The sequence below is a fragment of the Tupaia chinensis genome, unplaced genomic scaffold (assembly GCF_000334495.1).
Source record: "Tupaia chinensis unplaced genomic scaffold, TupChi_1.0 Scaffold141247_1, whole genome shotgun sequence".
NCBI lineage: Eukaryota > Metazoa > Chordata > Mammalia > Scandentia > Tupaiidae > Tupaia > Tupaia belangeri.
Genome location: NW_006201110.1, coordinates 314734 through 331674, shown reverse-complemented (window position 1 = coordinate 331674; position 16941 = coordinate 314734). Strand labels below are relative to the sequence as shown.

The window sequence follows — 16941 nt, the reverse complement described above, 5'->3', positions numbered from 1 at the left end:
AGCCTCTAGAGCTGGCCCCCGGACGCCGGCCCCCAGAAGAGCCCAGGACCCTGGCTCCAGATGTGGGCATCGGCATCTGCACCTGCACCTGTGGGACAGACCGCAGAAAATGTCCCCTCTCAGCTGTTTGGAGGCCAGCTCTGGAGGCCAGCGTTAGGAGGCAGCTCCGGAGGCCCTCTGGAGGCAGCTGAAACAAAGGCACAGGGCTGCTCCCTTGAAAGGCCCTGGCGCGTGCTTCTTTGCATCTGCCGGCTTCTGGGGGCTGTCGGGGTGGGGATCTGGTGGTCCTTGGCTGGCAGAGGCATGCTGCAGTCTCTGCCTCCGGGTCACGCCACCGTCTTCCCTGTGGGTGTCTCGGCGCCTTTAGTCTTCTTCTTCTTTTTTTTAGAATTATTTTATTTAACTCTATTTATTTTAATTTGACCAGAGAGGGACAGAGTGAGCAAAGGAGCAAGAGAGAGAGAGAGGGAAGGTGAGAAAGCAAGCCGCCATGTCCGGGACTCAAATGGCCATGTGGGAGTCCGGCACCCTTAACCACCGCGCCACCTCGGCCCTGAGACATTGTCATCGGATTGCGCTGCTCCATAGGACCTGCGCCCAGCCTGACTCACCGCGTCTGCAAAGCTCCTCAGGGCGGAGGTTCTAGTGGGTGGAAATGGGGGTGGGGTGGCGCGGAGGTTCTGGGTGGGCGTGAATGGGGGGACAGGCTCTGGGTGGGCTGTGAATGGGGGTAGGGGTTCTGGGTGAGTGTCAGTGGGGGGCCAGAGGGTCCATGGAGGCAGGAATGGGGGATGGAGGCTCTGTAGGGGCTTGAATGGGGGGGCGGAGGTTCTGGGTGGGTGGTAATGGGGGATTCTATTTAACCCAGCACAACTTTATGAAAATGTATTTTTGTTTTAGGTTGAGGTTCCTGGGCTGCATGTGCATGTGGGGCCATGTGGGGCCCTGAACAGCACCTCCAACCTTGGCCTCATGCCACTGCCACCCTGTCACCCTGCGGTTCCACAGAGATTTTCCACCAGTGCTCGCTTTCTCACAGGCAATGCCGAAAAGCCAGTTTTGTTTTGTTGAGAGACATTTTTGCCATGGGGTATATGTACTCTCTGGAGACACAGAGAGAGACAGAGACAGAGAGACAGAAAGTGAGAAATCCCCCCCAGGGGAGATGGCCACACCCGCAACCCCTTCTCCTCCATTCTCCTCTCAGGATTTGGGATACACATGCACAGGCGCCTGGTGTGTTTTAAGCCACTGGGTCCAGGACTCGAACCACAGTTGACTGTGTGGGAATCCAGTGACATAACCATTACGCCATCTACTGGTCTCTAGACTGTCTCCTCAAAATAAAATAAAATAAAAGTAGTAATATAGTGAGTTTGGGCTCATCAGGACAGCCTCAGGCCAGAGGCTCCTCCTCTGACATCGACAAGGGCCTCCCTCCCACCTGGTCTGTGTCAGCCTGAACCCACAGGACACGGGACCATGGAGGCTTGAGCTTGGACGGCTTACCTAAAGCGGGGCCAGCCTACTGCTCCTCCCTGCCCTGAGTTCTGTCTGCTGGTGCTTAGCCCTTGCCCACCTGGAGGGCTGAGGTTCCAGGAAGGGGAAGGGGAGAGGGTGATGTCCGGCCTATAGGTGTCCTGAGGCGTCCGGTCTGGCACTCAGAACCTCCCTGTGGCCTGGCCGGGGCCAGCAGCTTCAGCAGCCTGGAACCCACACCCAGACTTTCCGCCCTCTCAGCCAACTGGTTGACCTTGCTCCTGGGGCCTTGGGGGGGGGGGAGACTTGCCCTTCCCAGGAAGAAGGATAAGGGCTGGGGACAGACTCAGGGGCACTTGTCCCTGACCCCCCGACACTGGCAGCCCTTCCAGTTCGGAGGCGCCCGGGGCTGGACAAACTCGGCCTGGCAGCACTCGTCCTTCCTCTGGACAGAGGAAGGTTCCAGAAGCTGGCTCTAGAGCACTCTGCGAGAGGGAAGGGGACTTTGTAGGCAGTGGAGGTTGCAAGATCTCCTGCTGGACTGACAACTTGCCCGGCTAGCTCAGTCGGTAGAGCATGAGACTCTTAATCTCAGGGTCGTGGGTTCGAGCCCCACGTTGGGCGAGGCTTTTGCAGTAGCATCCTGGGGATCAGTGTATCATAGATGACTGAGACCCATGGACCAGGGAGCCCAGCACTCAGGCGGTGACTCCTGTTTTGGAAGAGAGAGAGGACCCTCTAGCCAGGTGGGACCCACCCTCAGTTCTCCCGCTGGGCCAAGGGCCTACCACAGACCTGCGGGGACTGAAGTCTGCCCTCATCCTAGCCTTAGCAAACAGGCTGGGAGGAGAGCCCTCCCTGCTGTACAGGGGTGCACCCTGCGCCCCCAGCAGTGTCCTGAGCAGGAACCAGCCTGGTGTGTCTTTGGAGTGGCTGCAGGCTTGTCTCCAGGAGTGGCCAGACTGGAAGTGTGGAGGCGGCCAAAGGCTTCTGGAGGCCCCAGGAAGGCCCATCAGGTAGGAAAGACACCTCCACCGCCCTCCAGGTCAGCCGAGGCCTGTTCCTGGGACTGCAAACCCCGCCCCAGGGCCGGGCTTCCAGAACACCCAGGCCGAGGAGCTGGCGCCGGGCCTTGGAGGGAGTATTCATAAAGCTCCTGGGGTGGGGGCTCGTTGGTCTAGGGGTATGATTCTCGCTTCGGGTGCGAGAGGTCCCGGGTTCAAATCCCGGACGAGCCCTACACGGATTCTATTTTCTAACATTTTGGGATATAGAGCCCGGGAGCGGGGAACCACCCGCTCTGAGCTCGCCCGCTCCACACACATCCAAGGTGGCGCTGACGCCCGCTGCTCGCTACGCTGCCCTCCAGCAGCCCGCCCGCCGTTGCCCCTCCCGAGCCCAGACCCGACCTCACTAGTCTGGACCAATGCCGGTCCCAGCTCCGCCGCAGGGGCCAGCCCTGGCCCGGGGAGGCGGCGGAGAGCGCGGGTCTGGGCGGGCCCTTGAAAGCTCCGCTGGGGCTGCCCCTGCGCTGGGCCCTCTGGCTCGAGGGGGCCGCACACCTCCTGGCCCTCGACGCCCTCTCGTTAGCCTCCATCCCTGCCGGCCCAGGCGGAGTCCCAGCTAAGGGTCTGGGACTTTTACACCGGGCAAAGCTCCGTGTGACTCCGTGGCCGCGGCTGCGCTGTCGGGGCTGGGAGTGGGAGCAGCGACAGACGGTCTGGAGCGCAGGCAGCAGAGCTGGTCCGACCGAAAGGTGCCCGCCTAAGTGCGAAGCGCACGTCGGCTCCCAGGACCTGGTACCAGGGCAAGACGTCCTCTTACGTGTTGAGCTATTGTGGGTATATTGGCTTAAGTTTAAACACACACACACCTACATGATATTTTTCTTTTCATTTTTAACATTTTGTAGCCATCTAGTGTGTGTGCTCCTGGGAGAGAGAGAGAGAGACAGAGAGAAAATGAGAAATCGCCCCCCAGGGAGATGGCCACTGCGCAATCCCTTCTCCCCTGTTCTCTCTAGAGCTCTTGGACACGCATCAGTGTTTTTCGCTTTTTTTCTTTTTTAAACGATTATGTATTTATTTGTTGTGGTTTTCAAGCTGCCAGGTCCGGAACTTGAAATGAGATCAGCCATGTGGGAATGGGGCGACTTAACCACCACCCACCTGCTGTCCCCCCTCTCCCCAGCGTATTTTTCAAGTTGCTGGTGGGAGACTCAAAACTCCTAGTCACTGCCAGCCAAGGGTTGGGGCTCTGACTCCCGCACGGCCGCCGGCGGAGGCTGGCTTTCTCACTTTCCTTCTCTCTGAGCATCTCTCTCCAGTCAAATTTTAAAAAATAATAAGGGAACCAGCAGTTAGCGTAATGGCTATGTTGCTGGACTCCCACGTAGTCGACCGCGGTTCGTGTCCCGGACCCGGTGGCTTAAAACTCACGCCGGGCGCGTGTGCGTGCGTGCCCAAGATCCCGAGAGGAGAATGGAGGAGAAGGGATTGCGGCGTGACCATCCCCCCTGGGGGGTGATTTCTCGCTTTCTGTCTCTATGTCTCTCTCTGTCTGTCTGGCGAGCGGCGTAATGGCTATGTCGCTGGACTCCCACGTAGTCGACCGCGGTTCGTGTCCCGGACCCGTGGCTTAAAACTCACGCCGGGCGCGTGTGGGTGCGTGCCCAAGATCCTGAGAGGAGAATGGAGGAGAATGGAGGAGAAGGGATTTCGGCGTGACTATTCCCCCCTGGGGGGTGATTTCTCGCTTTCTGGCTCTCTCTGTCTGTCTGGCGAGCGCACTTGCCCTATAGTGAAAATCTCTCCAAAAAAAAAAAAAAAAGTAATGGGGCCAGCAGGTGGCGTGGTGGTTAAAGTGCTTGGACTCCTACATGGCCCAGTGTGGTTCAAGTCCTGGACCCAGTGGCCTGCTTTCTCACTTTCCTTCTCTCTTTCTCTGGTCAAATAAAAAATATAAATAAATAAAACTTAAAATAATGAATAAAATTAAAATAAAATTAAATAAAAATACTAAAACCCCAAGTCAGACATATGGGACCCAGCGCCTTCACCACCATGGCACTTGCTGGCCTATCCGTTTTTTCTTTCTCAGTTTATTAATGTATTTTTTCCATGAACAGAAGGGGCCGCACCCTTAGCCTGAACACGCTGTCCATACAACGGTCCACGCCCGGCTCCTACCTGCTGCAGCCAGGAGGGTGTTCGGGCTTTCCCATACGGGTCGCGGCAGGACACAGTGACCTACTGCTGTGCCACTGCCTGGGCCCTGCTGGCTTTATTTCTTCTTTTTTTTTGCGGGTGGTGGTGGTGGTTTTTTGTTGTTGTTGTTTTACTATAGGGCGCATGCGCTCATTGGAGAGACTAAGAGAAAGCGAGAAATTACCTCCCAGGGGCATGGCCATGCCGAAATCCCTTCTCCATTCTCTTCTCGGGATTCTGGGCACACACGCACACGCACCTGGCTTGAGTTTCAAGCTGCCAGACCTGGGGCTCCCACTGACTATGTGGAAGTCCAGTGCTGTAACCACTATGCAACCTGCTGGTCCGTATTTGTTTATTTTTTTTTAAAGAATTATTTTATTTAATCATTATAATTTATTCTTTTTTAATTATTTATTTTATTTTACTTATTCATTCATTTATTTTTTAATTTGACCAGAGAGAGAGGAAGGTAGCTGCCAGGTCCAGGACTTGAACTGTGGTCAGCCATGTGGGAGTGTCCAGCACCTTAACCACCACACTGCCTGCTGGCCCCCAATTTATTCTTTTTTTTAAAGCATTATTTATTTATTTATTTATTTATTATTATTTCACATGAGTTTGGCCAGAGAAAGAGAGAAAGCAAGCCACCAGGTCCAGGACTTGAACCACAGTTGGCCCTGTGGGAATTCCAGCACCTTAACCACCATGCCACATGCTGGCCCCATCATTAAGTTATTCTTAATTTCATTTAGTTTGAAGTAATTCAAAACTCAGCCAGTGGGAGGAGGGACACTGTCTAACCCCACTTCCACTGCACTGTGGGCCCTGACAAGGGGGAGGCCATTATTGAGGGTCCTCAGGAGGGAGTCATCGACCTTCAGGGAGGACACAGACCTCGGTTCCTGGGCTCACTGGAGCTGGCACACTGCTTGGGGACCGTACTGTCATGGGGCAGATTCTTTCAAAGTGTAGACTTCACTCTGCCCAGGGTAAAATCAACCGCGGGGCCCAGGCCCAGATCCTGGCTCTCTCGCCTTTCCTGGGCGGGCTGTGACCACCTCTGAGTGGGAGGGTGACAGAGACCCCACCTCACCTAAGTACGTGGGACTCTATCCAGTCGTGCACAGAAGCACCAAGCTTGCAGAGTCCCTGTGAGAGGCGGGAGCGTTGGCGGCCTGCAAGTCTGCTGATGGCATGGATCCCTGGAAAGCTCCTGCCCAAGGTGGGCTCCGTCTGCTGCCCTGACCCTCAGAGCCGTGCAGGTCACTGGCTGAGCTGGCCAGTGGGCTTCTGGAGGTGCCAAAAACGCCAGAGGGAGAGGTGCCTTGAGGGAGGCTGGCGGCAGGCTTGGGCTGCTAGGGTCTACCCTTCCTGGCGCCCAGGAGTGGACAAGCGCTCTGGACAGGTGACCCGTGACCTCCGACCCGGGAGCCTGCTCCCTTCCCCGCCCAGGGGTGAAGAAACCGCGGCGGGAGGCGGGGTGCAGCAGAGATGCGTGGGCCCCGCCGGGGCTTCCGGGGAGCTGGGGGAAGAGCAGCCCCGGAGCACTGACGCTCGCGGCGCACACGGCCGGCTCCGCGCAGGGGGGCTTCCGGGCGGCCTGGGGAGACCTGGCCCCGGGGCCAGGAGGGAAAAGACAAGCCTCCCAACTTGATTCAAGCAGCTCGTGTGAATCAGAAGAAAACTGCGAAGTCCAAGGCTCGGCTCTCCCGGGGACTGCCCCCGAGAACGTTTTCCCGCGCAGGTCCAGCACTGAGGTCCACGCCTGCGTCTTCGGGGTGCCTGCACCCCCTGCGCTGGCTCCTCGGACTCAGCCCAGTCGGGGAGACCCGAGGCCGGCGCGGGGTCAAGCGGGCGCGGCGCGGGAAGACGTCCCGGGCCGGGGGGCCGCCCCTGCGAGGGGCCTTTTCCGGAAGGGAGTCTCGGATTCAACTCTCGGGCTCGTCTTCCCGGACCCCAAGGCTCAGAGGCGGGACATGTGCTCGCGTCTCCTGTCCCCTAGGCTGGACGGGGCGGAGACCTGGCAGGAGCTGTTCCTGCCTCCGCAGCGCCCTCCCCCGAGAATCCAGGACGCCGCCGCCACCGTGGCACCTGGTCCCCGGGGACGCTGGGCCACGCTAAAGCAGAGGGGAGGCCGCAGCAACGCCGACTCCGGGCGCCAGGTGCGGACTCAGCGACCCCAGACCCCGAGTCGCCCCTGGAGCTCGCAGCACCGACGCAGCTCTGAGATCGGAGAAGGGGGCCCTGTTCCTCGGCTCCGGCGGCCCGGGGAGCCCGCTGCAGTCTCGCCGTCTGCTTTCGGTCGGGCCTCGGTAGGCTCAGTCCCATAATACTCCGGCTCTGCAGGCGGGGGGGCTCTGAGGACCCGAGGAGCGCGCCTGGAGGCACAGCCTAGTCGCCTGAGGACTCAGATCAAAGGCCAAAGTGCCCCCGTGTCCCCACGGCGCCCGGCTAGCTCAGTCGGTAGAGCATGAGACTCTTAATCTCAGGGTCGTGGGTTCGAGCCCCACGTTGGGCGAGGCTGATGTTTTTGAGCTGATCTGCATTCTAATCCTATGAGGAGAGAGCTGTTCTCGGGCTGGGATTTTCGTTGGAGTAAGCAGACATTCTCAGCCCTTAACACCTGGCCCTGAGGGGTGACCGCATCCCTGGTCAGGAGCCCAGTGACTAGAGAGGAATGAACAGGTTCAAGTAAAACTGTATCCCCAACCCCTCAGGGTTTCCTCCGCTCGGGATTGTAGGCGGTGACTACACCTGAGTGGCCCTGCCCCAGCCCTCACCCCTATCTGGACCCACAAAGTACAGGGCCTGGGTTTACCCACTTGTAACATGGAAATAAAATCAGCCCCTGTCTCCGAGGTTTGCCGAGGTGTTAAATTACTGTTTTTTGGTGAAGCATTTAGAATTGCGCTTCCGGGAACCAGCAGGCAGTGCGGTGGTTAAGGCGCTGGACATTCCCACATGGCCAACCATGGTTCAAGTCCTGGACCTGGTGGCTTGCTTTCTCACTTTCTCTCTGTGTCTCTGGTCAAAATAAAATAAGTAAATTAATAAATAAAATTAAAAATAATTTCAAAAATAAAAAGAATTGGGAACCGGCAGTTAGCATAATGGCTATGTCGCTGGACTCCCACGTAGTCGTCCGGTCCGCGGTTCCCGTCCTGGACCCCGTGGCTTGAAACTCACACCAGGCGCGTGTGCGTGCGTGCCCAGGATCCCTAGAGGAGAATGGAGGAGAAGGGATCGCAGCGTGGCCATCCCCCCTGGGGGGTGATTTCTCGCTTTCTGTCTCTGTCTCTCTCTGTCTGTCTGGTGAGCGCATGCGCCCTATAGTGAAAAAACCTCTCCAAAAAAGAATTGCGCTTCTGCATTCAGCTCTGCTGGGCTCCCAGCCTGCCTGCTTGCCCTCTAAACTCGGGTTGCCAGTCCCAGTCGGCAAACCACTTCCTTCAAATAAAGCTGCTTGGAACAATGATATATGCAAGCCTGCGTGCACACGTCCGGGGCAGACCCCCCCCAACCCCCATTCCTTCCCCTCCCCCGACTCTCTGGAGAAGCCTGCAGGCAGTGAGTACTCCAGAGCAGTGTGAGCTGTAAGGGTCACTGACCCAGGAGGGGTGAGTGGTGGAGAGTCGGCAGGCGCCCAGTGCCGGGATGAGCAAGCGGACCTGTCCCCATGCAGGCTGCCAGCCCTGCCTGCAGGCGACAGCCGGTGACCTCTCTGTCACTGGAGGAAACCGCTGAAGTCAGAGCTGCCCGGAGCCCTTCCGCTTCTCTTGCCGGCTGGTTTCCTGTGTGGGTCGTCTGTGCCCAGGAGGTGGTCAGGAGACCCTGCCCCAGTCTCAGATTTGCAGGCCGGAGCCTCGGTTAGGCACTGCTCTTGCGGCTGAGGAACTAGTGTTTAATGAGTGCCCCTCCTGGCTCAGTACGGGTTCTGGGGGGACCGGGAGAGTACAAACCTCAGAGGGAAGGGTGGGAACAAGAGACCACAAAGCCAGAGTCTCTGACCCGTGGCCGCGCAAGGGCGCCCGCTGCTGTCTAGGTGCTTCTTCTCCAGCCAGGGCAGCTGCAGGAGCAGGAGCGAGGAGGTCCTCGACGGGAACAGACACCCGCCCACCTGCCCGGGGGTGGGACGCGAGGGAGCCCAGCCTGGGCAGGAGGCCCCGCGCTCCCTTAGGTGGCCGGCGGGCTTCCTCTCCTGTGCTCGCTGCAGCTCGCGCTGCACCTCCTACCCACCCTCTGCCGGCTCCGGGCATCCCAGCCGGTCCCAGACGCCTCCAGCTCCCGGAACCCTCCGCCTCCTCTCCTCACCCCTCCTCACGTGCGGAGCTCTGAGGTGCGTCCCAGCCGTGGGTCCGCAGGCGCAGCTGGGGCCAATGAAGTGCCACAGGCGAGACGCTTTTCCACCCGCTTTCCATGTCTTCCACGCGCTTTCCTCGAATGGACTCCGTAACCTTCGCAGCGGCCTTCCTCCTACTGTTGCATTTTCAGACAGAACTGAGGTGCTGGGGTGGAAACACAGTCAAACTGCAGAGGTGTGCTCCCAGCCCGGGAGGTCAGGGGGCCAGGGGCAGGGCAGGGCTGCTCTCGGTGTCGCTTCACCGTCCTGGGTGCAGAAGGCCCTTAGGATAGTTTATAATACAAAAAGGGACATGCCTCGATTTAGTCAGCGGGTACACATTTGCTTACTGGACAAGAGACAGGGGAGAGACAGGGAAGGTGAGAAACGCTCCCTCTGGGGTGGTGGCACTGTGACCCGGTTTGCAAGTCCCTCCTCCCAGGGTGCTGGGCAGGCACCGCATGTTTTCCAAGCTGCTGAGTCCAGGACTGGAACCACGCAGTCAGACATGTGGGACCCAACTGAACCACCCCACCACCGGCTGGCCTGCAAAGTGACACTGAACACCCTTGGGAAGCTCCTTGTTTAGCATGCAGGGAACCCTGTCTGATTCCAGACCTGGCCTCCTGAGACATGTCGCGCTCAGAGCCAACTGGACAAGGCGATGTGACGGTGAGGGCCTGCGCCTCGCCTCGCATCACATCGCGGGCCGAGGTCTCAAATGAGCGCAAGGGCTCTTCCTTCCCACGTGCCCAACACCCCGGCTTAGAGGTGCAGCCCCCAGTGGCCAGGGCCCCCCAGCTTCCCTGTAGCATGGGGAGTGAGGACTGCACAGGAGGTGCATGAGCCCCAAGTTAGGGATGAGGGGACAGGAAGAGCATGAAGCCTTGAGCACTGAGCACTGCGGGTGGCCCTGGGGCCCTGGTCAGGTTTCCTGGCCTTCCAAGACCTACACTTGGGCCCGTGACCTTGGAAACACCAATGGATAGACTGTAAGGAGGCCTGGCCTCTCAGGAGCCACACGGTTGGTCGGTGGCCAGCATGGTCGGTGGCCAGGAGCAGCTATTCTGACCTGGCCCCATCGGCTCCTCCCACGGTGCCACCCACTTCTCGGCCTGGGGGTGCTTGAAAGTCTAACCTGTAGGAGAGTGTCTCCACTGCCCCCCTTTCATTTGGCCAGGGCTGCTGGGCAAGGAACCTGTTCACTTCTGTGAATGTCTCTGACCCACCTGGATGGCGAGCTTACCACCCGCAAGGAGTGGCTGAGGGCGCATCAGCATACCATCTGAACGACCTCGACCACGCCGGGCCTAGCGCTCTGAGGGCTTCTTCTGCCTTCCAACACGATGAGCATCTTGCACACCACTCTTACGTTAGCGCACTCCTTTGTTTCTTATCGAGGCCAAATTGATGCTCAATAGCATGTTTCAAGTGTGTGATTTGATAAGTTTGGATATATGTCTACACCCGTGAGTTAGCACTGTAGAGACAGTGAATATGCCCAACCACCTCAGCTTCCTCACTCTGCTGTCTGTGCACACTTGCGCTCCCTCCCTCCCTCCCTCCTTCCCTCCCTCCCTTTCTCTCTCTCTTTTTAAGGATTACCTATTTTGGGGTAGCAGGTGGCATAGTGGTTAAGGGTGCTGGACTCACACATGGCAAACTGAGTGGCTTGACTTCTCACTTTTCCTCTCTCTCCCTCTCATTCTGTCCCTTTCTGGTCAAATTTAAATAAATACATAAAACTTTAAAAAATAACTATGTGGTTACTTTTTATTTATTAATTATTATCATTATTATTTTCAATTTGATCAGAGAAAGAGAAAGTGAGAAAGCAAGCTACCAGGTCTGGAACTCAAACTATGGTTGACCATGTGAGAGTCCAGCACTTAACCACCATGCCACCTGCTGGCCCTGCACTTTCTAGCACTGTATATAAATGGGGTTACACAAGACATAAGTCCAATTTCTTAAAAATATGCTTAAAGTTAAATAAATAATTCTTTAAAAAAAGAGAGGGAGGGAGATGTTTGCCAGACCGTAGGGTGCATGTGTATTTGCTGGGAAGACAGGGAGATAGTGAGAGGGACGGTGAGAAGTCACTCCCCGGGGTGGATGGCCACGCCACAATCTCTTCTCCACGGGACCCCAGCACACATGCACACACACTTGGTGTGACTCTCAAGCCACCGTGTCCAGGACTCGAACCTTTGCTGACCCTGTGAGAATCCAGTGCCTAACCACCATGTCACCTGCAGACCCAACACCAATTTTTTTTTTTTTTTTTGGAGAGGTTTTGGCTATGGGGCACATGTGCTCACCAGAAAGTCAGAGAGAGACAGAGAGACAGAAAGCGAGAAATCACCCCCCAGAGGGGATGGTCACGCCGCAATCCCTCCTCCTCCATTCTCCTCTTGGGTTCTTGGGCATGCACGCACACGCGCCTGGCGTGAGTTTTAAGCCACCGGGTCCGAGACACGAACCGCGGTCGACTATGTGGGAGTCCAGCGACATAGCCATTACGCTAACTGCTGGTTCCCCCAACACCAATTTTTATGACTGCATAATTGTGGTTTTTCTTTTTTTTTTTTTGGAGAGGTTTTGGCTATGGGGCACATGTGCTCACCAGAAAGACAGAGAGAGACAGAGAGACAGAAAGCGAGAAATCACCCCCAGGGGGTATGGTCACGCCGCAATCCCTTCTCCTCCATTCTCCTCTCGGGATCTTGGGCACATGTGCCCAGCGTTAGTTTAAGCCACCGGGTCTGGGACTCAAATTGCAGTCAACTACATGGGAGTCCAGTGACATAGCCATTACGCTAACTGCTGGTCCCCATAATTGTGTATTTTATGGATATATGATAATTTTATTAAATTTTCAGTTAATCCCCTACTTTTGGGCAAATAGGTTAGGGTTTTATTTCTTAAATATTTTCCCAGAATAAACATTTTGGTGGATAAGTATCTACAAAAATCCACTACTGCTCTCCTGAGATGGAGACTTTGGATCGGGCTGGTGGGACTGCAGTCTGTTTGGAACACAGCCTGGCAGCTCCTCAAAACGTTCAGCATGGGGGGGCCGGCAGGTGCTGTGGCGGTTAAGGGTGCTGGACTCTCATGGCTGACTATGGTTTGATCCTGGACCTGGCAGCTTGCCCTCTCACTTTCTCTCTTTCTGTCTCTCTGCGGTCAAATTAAAGTATAAATAAATAAAGTTAAATAAAATAATTATATATATTTTTAAAAGTTCCACATGGAGTGACCAAGCACCCGCAACTCCATTCCTGGCTGGACTTCTACTCCCAAGCCCGAGATTATTGAAACCCACGTTCATACAAAACTGCACAGAGACAGTCCTGGAACGGCTGTAGGGGCTGAGTTGCCCCCTCCCTAAACTGGTTAGCTGACATCCTAACCTCTAAATGTGGCTGTATTTGGAGACAAGGTCTGTAAGTAGTTAAGAGGTAAAACCTGGTCATTTGGGTGTACCCCAATAACTGGCTGGTGCTCTTTAAGAAGTCTGGACCCGGCAGTGGCAGAGGAAAGACCACATGAGGGTGCAGGAAGATGGCCCTTGACAGGCCGAGGAGACAGCCGGGAACAAAGGTGGCCCACAGACACTCGGTCCCAGGCGCCCAGCCGCCAGGACAGGAGCGCCCATTTCCGCTCTGAGCTGCTGGGTCTGCAGCCGAGCTCTGGTAGCCTTGGTGAAGACGAACACGCAGTGGCTGACCCATCCTCAGCTCTGCAAAGACTTGCCGTGCTGACCAGCCGGATGACGCTGGGAAACGGCATGGTGGGAGGGAGAGGCCGAGCACACAGGAGAGCGCGATGCAAGATCTGTTCACACGAAACGTGTAGACTGTGGAAATCCATGGGAATGGAAAGTATGTTCATGGTTGCCAGGACCTGGGGGCGGGAGAGAGGGGAGGGACCCACCAATAACAGGCATGGATTTCTTCTGGGGATGAGGAAATGTGCTGGAATTAGCAGGAGTGGTTGTTGCATAGCCTTACGAAAATACCAAAAGCTACTTGATTGTACAATTTAAAATGGTGAAATTTATAGCATGTGTGTTAGATCTCAATTTCTAACATTCTGCATCAAGGGGCCAGCAGGTGGTGTAGTAGTTGAGGTGCTGAACTCTCACATGGCCGACCACAGTTTGAGTGCCAGATCTGGCAGCTTGAAAATCACAGTGGCTGCAGGACCAGCAGATGCTGTAATGGCTACGTTGCTGGACTCCCATGGAGTTGACCACGGTTCGAGCCGTGGACCTGGTGGCACTGTGCATGCATGCAGCGTGGCCATCCTCCCTGGGGGGTGATTTCTTTTCTTTTTTTTTTTTTTTCTGTTTTTGCTATAGGGCACGTGTGCTTCCCAGAAAGACAGAGAGAGACAGAGAGACAGAAAGCGAGAAATCACCCCCCGGGGTGGATGGCCATGCCTCAATGCCTTCTCCTCCATTCTCCTCTCGGGATCTTGGGCACGCATGCATACGCACTCAGTGTGAGTTTAAGCCACTGGGTCTGGGACTTGAACCACAGTTGACTGCATGGGAGTGCAGCAACATAGACATTACGCTAACTGCTGGTTCCTCCTGGGGGTGATTTCTCACTTTCCCTTTCACCATATCTCTCTGGTGAGTGCACACACTCCATGGAAAAAATCTTTTAGAAAAAGTCCTGAGTCAAGGGCCAGTCAGTGGGTGGCTAGGACGTGAATCTCACGTGGCGCACTGCATGGTGTTAGTCCCAGATCGCAGCATGAAAACCACACTGGGCCTGTGTACATGTGTGCCCCAAATCCCGAGTGGAGAGTGAACGAGAAGGAAAGGGGATGGTTTCTCTCGCTCTCTGGTGAGTACATGTGCCCTATAACAAATTTAAAGAAAGCTGAGTGAAAGTATTTGGCAAAATGTGAGGATTCATATGTAGTCCCACCCCACTAACTTCTGCTGTGAGACGAGGAGACGAGTCAGACCTGGGACAGTGACAACCGCGGGAGACCCTTTACTAGTGAGCGAGCAGCTGGCCACAGTGCTGGCCACTGTCTCTCTCTCCTGCTGGGTTAGCTGTGTGTGTGGAGGCGGCCATGCCGGCCCCTGACGGGGGCTCTCCAGCCTGACCCTCCAGTGACCTAACCTTTCCGTGCCTTGGTCGTGTCATCCGTAGACAGGTGCATCTGCTGGGTGCAATAGGACTCGGTTCATGTCGGCCATGGCCAGCAAGCCCTCTTCCTAGTATCTGCCACTGCTACCTAACTCTCGAGGCAGCGGGTAGGTAGGAAGGAGGGTGCGGAGCAGACAGGGCTCCCTTGCTGCCTTTGTTTCTCAGAGGTCACTGAGGTTGGTGGACTTGGGGCCAGCTTGGAGAGGATGGAGAGACCACACTGACCGCCCATTACCCCTTGCCTGCTTCCAGACACACCCGCCTCCTCAGGGCAAACCTGGATAAGACGATGTTCCTTGTTCTGGGTCTGGAAACTTCCCAAGCAAGCCGAGGACAGTCTGCTCTCACCTGGTTTCTGCATCAAGGCCTGTTTTCCACCTGTGTCCACTCAGGGCCGGTCAGGACCATGCTTGACTGCAAGAGACCATGACAGAGCTGTGACCTGTACAGCCACGTGTCAGGGGGGATGGCCACGCCGCAATCCCTTCTCCTCCATTCTCCTCTCAGGATCTTGGGCACGCACCCACACACCCGCCCGACAAGAGTTTAAGCCACCAGGTCTGGGACGTGAACCGTGGCGGACTATGTGGGAGTCCGGTGACATAGCCATTACGCTAACTGCTGGTCCCACTATGACAAAAATCTTAAAAAATAAAATAAATAAAATAAAATGTATACCCACATGTGGGGCCAGTAAACGGCGTGGAGATTAAGGCAGCTGTCTTGTAGCCGACTACACACTTTGAGTCATGGACTCGGTGGCTTAAAAATGTCAGGAATGTGTGTGTGCATGCCCCAAATCCAGAGACTAGAAGAGATGGAATTGTGGTGTGGCCATCCCCTGGAAGTGATTTCTCTCTCTGGGAGCCCAAGAGCCCTATAGCAAAACTAACTAACCAACCAAAAACACCCGGATGTATTTTATTAAGTTATTTTATTTAACTTTATTTACTATCATTATTTTTCAATCTTGACAAAACAGGGAGAATGAGCAAACTACTGGGTCCAGGACTTGAACTGCAGGCAGCCATGTGTGAGTCCAGCACCTTTAACCACTACACAACCTGCCAGCCCTGTCTTATTTATTTATTTTTGCTATATGGCGCGTGGCCATGCTACAATCCCTTCTTCATTCTCCTCTCGGGATCTTGGACACACACACAATGCACCTGGTGTGAGTTTAAGCCACTGGGTCCAGGACTCGAACCGTGATCAACTACATGGGAGTCCAGCGACATAGCCATTACATCATCTGCTGGTCCCCCCTTTTTATTTATTTTTAATTTGACCAGAGGACAGCATGAGAGGGAGAGAAAGGGCAAGCCACCAGGCCTGGGACTCCAGCAGCGGTTGGCCACGTCGTAGTCCAGCGCCCTTAACCACCACCACCTGTCGACCTCCATCCCTGGGTGACTTCTAACATCATTATTATGCCTAGAAAGTCATCTTAATAATACATAACCCATCTATATTCTATATTAGCGTGACACTAGGAAATTGCCACCCACTCATAACCTTCGCGGATATTGCTGGCTTATCCAGCCCAACTAATGCTGGCGCTGGTAACCTGAGTGGCGGAACCAGAGGACCCGAATGGCCAGAATCCAGAATCGTAGGTGAGAACAGTATTGAATCCAGATTCTCACACTTTGGATGTGAGAGGTCCTGGGCCCAAATCCTGCATGGGCCTTCCTTTCAGTTTTCTTTTCCCCTCTAATTTTATTTGTATTTTCCCAAGCAAGGTTGAAGACTGAGTTATTTTTTGTTTGTCATTAATTTGCTATTTTTAAAAATTGTGTAAGATCTGCCCAATTCCTTTGTGGTATCTCACATCATTATCATGCCTGGGCCGTCTTTCACTGTAAAAATACCTAAATCCATCTGTTTTGGGGCTCCTTCTCCTGCAGCCAGGTAAAGAGTGAGCAGGGAGGCCCGGGTTCCCACAGGCAGCACTTTGGTGGCACCCAGGCTGGGTCGAGGCTCGAGGTTCGAGGCTCAACCTCCTCCCACACCCAGGCCCAGAGCTATCCCGCCAAACAGCGAGGACAGTTATTGGATCAGATACCGAGGATAGCTCCCAGCATGGATCGCATCACGGAGACTGGTTCACGTGGGAGCGGCCACCTTAACCATGACCACCTGGGTCTTACCTTTTTAAAAAGTGGCCATGTATAAAGACATTGACTATATATATACACACATATACATATCACTCACACATTGACTATATATATATATACACATATACATATCACTCACACATTGACTATATATACACACATATACATATCACTCACACATTGACTATATATATATACACACATATACATATCACTCACACATTGACTATATATATATACACACATATACATATCACTCACACATATGTTAAAGGACTTTAAATCAGTGCAGCCAAGTTGTAAACCCTCGGTTAGTCCTCGATACTGTATTTTGTCTGGAGTGTCCTTTGTTAGTTTTAACGTTGTGTAACGCTGCTCTTCCCACGTCTGGGCGCGTGTGGGGCTCTACGCCCCGCGTGCGGATCCGGGGAGGAGCGCAGGCCCAGACCCGCGGGACTCAGCCCAGACCCGCCGGGCACCGTTAAGCTGGAAGGACAGGGCCCAGCACGGGCCCCGAACTGGACGCCCACCCCTGGACGTGGCCCCTGCTTTCCCCAGGCCGTCCTTCGTCCTCCCCACGCCCAGGGACCCAGGGGCTCGCCGACTCCCCGCAGTGGGAGCAG

The 16941-nt window shown here is 55.2% G+C and overlaps 3 non-coding genes across 3 annotated transcripts; all 3 read left to right on the top strand.

The window, feature by feature from the left end:
- Positions 1-2030: 2030 nt before the first annotated feature.
- TRNAK-CUU (transfer RNA lysine (anticodon CUU)) lies at positions 2031-2103 on the top strand. Its single transcript has one exon. It is a non-coding gene; the product is annotated as a tRNA-Lys (tRNA).
- Positions 2104-2645: 542 nt separating this feature from the next.
- On the top strand, positions 2646-2717 carry TRNAP-CGG (transfer RNA proline (anticodon CGG)). Its single transcript has one exon. It is a non-coding gene; the product is annotated as a tRNA-Pro (tRNA).
- Positions 2718-7133: 4416 nt separating this feature from the next.
- Positions 7134-7206, top strand: TRNAK-CUU (transfer RNA lysine (anticodon CUU)). Its single transcript has one exon. It is a non-coding gene; the product is annotated as a tRNA-Lys (tRNA).
- Positions 7207-16941: the final 9735 nt, after the last annotated feature.